Here is a 5,042-nt window from a genome sequence, read left to right as displayed (position 1 = left end):
GTGGAAAGTCTATTTTGACCTCACTTTTCTCTTAGTAATCATGATATGGTCACAATGGACATCCATGTTAGTTTTCTAAAAATACAATAAAAAATACTATTTGTAGCCAAATCAAAAAATGACACACATCATGGATTTCTTATGCACTGCAAATTAGTATTGTGAGGAGCATCCCATTTACAGGAAAGTTTGCTCTACAATCATTTGATTTAAAAAATTGCAACATATCAACACTTTGTTGGTATGTTGCAATAAAATAATTGGTCGCAATGAAAAAATCTTCCCAGAAGGTCTGGCAACCTGATGAAGAACTAGGGCAAGTTGATATTGACGGTATTCAAGTATGATTTACAATGCATACCTCTCTGAGCTTACAATGCTTACCCATGCTTTCACCTTCCATTACACTGGTAACAAAAGACACTGTATACCAATATGCATACTATATGAAATGTATACAGACCCACAGTGGCAAACATGGACTTTTATGCCTCAATTGCAATTTAATTTGACTGTGATATATGGGGTTTGCCTCAGATAACCTGAGGCAAACCCCATATATCACAATCAAATTAAATTGCAATTGAGGCATAAAAGTCCATGTTTGCCACTGTGGGTCTGTATACATTTCATATAGTATGCATATTGGTACTTTGTAAGCACACATACTTTATTTATACTTATACATCATTTATGTTCACACATTTTCGAATATAGATTCTATACACGATGTAGCCAAAATTCTTGAATGTGATTTACAGAGTTAAGATCATTTTAATTCCAATATACTATTTTTCAAATTCTGAAAAAAAGAGTACAACAGATCCTGTGAATAAACTAGTTATTTCTTGTAAGAATTATTTAGTGGGTCTAAGGTACAATGGGAGTGTTTTCTCCCTTTATTAGCCATATACATGAACTACCTACATCGATCAAACCCTCAGAAAAGTTGGTGTTGTTCACCGTGCATTTGCATATGATTGATGCTGAACCCGAATGCACACATAAGCAAATGGTAAATGTCTGAAATGCATATATCTTCATAATTTATCAATAAGCTTCAGTAAATCATAATATTAACCGTTACATTTTCAGAAAAGCAATATATTTCTTCAAAATTTCAGACATTTACCACCTTACTTGGTAGTTACCTGTGTCGTGTTATTTTCAGGTACGCGGTAAAAAGTGAACAACTAAACAACTTCCGCTAAAAAAGCAGGGAAGTGCCCCGTCAAATCTGGTACGTTATGCTGTTTTTGGTCTTTTACATCTTTTTAAATTGAATTTATCTTATTTTTCCACCATTAAGAAAATAGTATGCAAATATTTATCATATGCAATACACTGGGTCTTGTACACTTTTTTTACTTGTGCAACTTTGCGGTGGACTTCTCATTTTGTCTTGTTCGTCGTGATTTATTTTTCTTTTTTAGATAAATTGTTTCCAGTTTAAGTTTACAGAAAAGTATAATTAATGGCAAATGACGGGCACCTAACTTTGTTTACCTCATTTTTACTGTTCAACATTTTTCAAGTTACGGTTTTTGTAATAGTAAACCCACACAACTCGCCAGGTGTTTCAGCATAAAATATAGAATATCTACAAACTGAGCATTAAATACAAATTAAATATTTATATTAAATATAAATACAAACACAAGTAGCACCGAATGGCAGAACCTGTTCCAGTGGTATGTCTGCACAATGCTGTACAGAAACTATAATTAAGGTGACCATATGGCTACGTGTTCAGCAGGACAGTTTGGGATAGTTCAGGCTTTTCAACTCACAACCCAATGCATTCTGGTAAGCATAGCCCTGCTTCTCTTAAAGGCAAGAATGGCAACTGAGACAAGTAAATCCCTTACCTATAATTTCAACATGCAGCTAATTAAAGGGAAGTGCTAAACAAACACAAACGATATCATGTACAACATGTTATAATATGGCATGTAGTGCTGAACGCTAGCAAATGTTTTTCACGTTTTGTCATCAGACATTGCTGAGCTCAATTATCACAGTGAAACCTGCGAGACTGTCCGAAAGTAAACACTCTGTATTGCATGGCAATGGTTATGATTAAGCAATAAGCACCTGCCCTCACACTGCAATGATTAGTGCTAATTGGTTGAAACACTAAACGCCAGGAGGTATGACACAGGCCTGGTTTTTGGGATGGAACCTGATCTTATCATAACAATCTCATAACAATCTCGGGTTTTGATTGCTCCTTGTCTGTCACAGATATCCGTGATGTAATTAAGAACTTGAGATGGGTTAACAATGTAAATTACAGCTTTAAAGGCAGGTAGAGAGTTGCAAGCCTAATTATAAACAGTCTGTCTAACATTTTGTGTTCACCCACAGCTGAGTCTGAGATAAGAATGTGCTAAATAACAATTAAAGAAATTAAAAAAACAACAACAAACTTGCTGTGCCCTTACACGTACCCCTTATTTTAAAAAGCTCTTTATTTAAATGGAAGATAATACTTTGGATTTATATAGGACATTTCATCTCATAGGATGCCAAAGCTCTTTACAAGTGGCAGCTATTCTATGCAAGCACACTAACACAGCAGCTGAAGTGGGAGAAGTGAGGAACTGAAGGTGTGTTGGGACAGAAATGAGACTGCAACTGTGATTAAACGAAGGCTCATGCCATTTACTTTTACAATAATTCATGGTGGTGTGTGTGTGTGTAGGGGTTGCATGGTGGTGAGTGCGTGCAGGGGTTGCATGGTTGTGTGTGCGTGCAGGGGTGGGGGGGTTGCATTGGGTGTGAATGCGTGCAGGGGTTTCATGTTGTGTGTGGATGCGTGTGTGACATTATCTGAAAACCAAATCGGCCCAGAATTTGGGACATTATAAAAGCAAAGCAGCCCAGACCCTTGAGAGCAAGCAGTCTATATGTAAAGCTGTGATTGCATTACAGATAAACTAATGAATCATGTAACAAAACTGTAACGGTGAGCAGATAATATATTTGCAATTAAAATAAATCACGCAAACAGTTATAGATACACGCTATTTGAAAGAAGAAAGTAGATCACCACAGAAAGCCAATTCTTACATTCGTGCATAACATGACAATGTACATAAAGCCTCGTTCTTCAATTGGGGTTCAGTGGCCGCCAACTGAAGAACGCTGCTTTATATCCGTCCGGCCCATCGGATGTCAGCTGCAGTGCTGACAACTGGGCAGTTTTTCAGCAAAATTGGGCTGTTTTTCATTCTGTTTTGTGGGAGTAAATTATGCTAGACGGGTTGTTTAGTTTTGGGTGGTTTTTGCAAAACGCTGCAGGTTTTTTTTTTTACATTAATTTAGATGGCAATTTTAATTTAATATTTTTAATAAAATTAACAGCATGCAGTTTTAGTAACATTACAGTGATAAATATATTTGCTTTGTATCTGCATTATTAAGTGGCAATCATAAAACGTATCATTGTAAGTGGTTGGAGTCGGTGGTGAACGTATATCCCATGTATATCCAGCCAATCAGAGCTGTCACTTTATAGGCAAGCAGGTAGAACGGAACTGTATTTTACAATGTAGGGTTTCCCTGGCTAACACAGGGATATCCAGCCAATCGGATCACTGTATCCCGACCTCCCCCCCCCCCCCTTCCCCAAAGAAATCTCACCAGCCCCTGGCAAAAGTAAATGCATAAAAAACTAATTTAAAAAAATTGCATAACTCGTCCTGATAAGCCCGATATACGCCCCTTGCAAGGGAGCTGGCTCTTTTGTACAGCAGGATCAGCGCTATGCTTTAGTGCAAGAGGTCCCGGATTCATGCCTGCCCTCTGCCTGTGTGTGGATTGCCTCGCCCTGTGTGATGTGCCTGTGTGCGGGAACTGAGGTTCGCTTCATTGGTGTCAGGAGTGGGATGCAGGTACCCCGGCACGCACTCGTCGGACTGTAGTCCCAGGTTCATGCCTGCCCTCCGCCTGTGTGTGGATTGCCTCGCCCTGTGTGATGCGCCTGCCTACGGGAACTGAGGTTCGCTACAATATCATGAAAGAACTAAACGTTTTTAATGAAAAAACTATTGTAGCCAACATATAAATTGAAGCTTGTGTGATATGTATATATATATATATATATATATATATATATATATATATATATACTGCTTACACTAGCTTCAAATTATAACTGAGTAATTGGTTGAAATAAAAATAAAAGAGTTTGGTGGGAACTGAACTTGAACTTTATTTGCGGCAATATTACCCTAATTTTTTATTTTAAAACCCAACATTATTTAATTTTTATTAACGGTCTGATACTCTCTCTTCCTTAACTTTGTTCTAACAGTGGTTTTATAATCTCACTTCCTTCAACTATTTTTGAGAGTAATAAATAAAAAAATATATATGTATAGACCAATACTGTTAATTATGGCCATGTTCACATTCACTTAACGACGTTTTTTTTTTTTTTTTTTTTTTTTTTTCAAAACAATGTGTTCGTGTAGGACAATTTTGGTAATTGTTTATAAATGTGGCCCTTCCTCTGAATACTTTTCCATTTTTATATTTTATTTGAAAGCAAACCAATGCCAAACATAACAAGGTATAATACATAAATAACGAACGGAAAAAGAAGACTGGCAAAATATACAGTTTGACCCCCCCCCCCCCATTCCCCCCCCCATTCAAAAGTGTGTGTGTGTGTGTGTGTGTGTGTGTGTGTGTGTGTGTGTCTTCTGCCCCACGGGTTTGGCGCCTATCCCTGTACCAAAATCTGACATAGCACCGCTTTCAATGCGACAACGTATCACTTTTTGACACTACACGAGTCAATGTTTGGTACGCGTACCACATTCTGACGACGTATCACTTTCTAACACTGCGCGGTACAATTTAGGACTTGCCATATCCAAACTTACCCCATCTGTTTTTAATTTCACATCTGACAATTCTGCAACTCAAGTATATCGACCAGACTGCTTAAATAACACTTAAAAAAAAGTGATACATTTTCTTACTTCTGAACACACCGGAGAAAAAGCCCCCTCCCTCGCCTTTATCCTATTGTC

This window comes from Polyodon spathula, chromosome 10 (genome assembly GCF_017654505.1).
Source record: "Polyodon spathula isolate WHYD16114869_AA chromosome 10, ASM1765450v1, whole genome shotgun sequence".
In the NCBI taxonomy this organism is placed as follows: domain Eukaryota; kingdom Metazoa; phylum Chordata; class Actinopteri; order Acipenseriformes; family Polyodontidae; genus Polyodon; species Polyodon spathula.
This window is presented reverse-complemented; position numbering follows the sequence as displayed.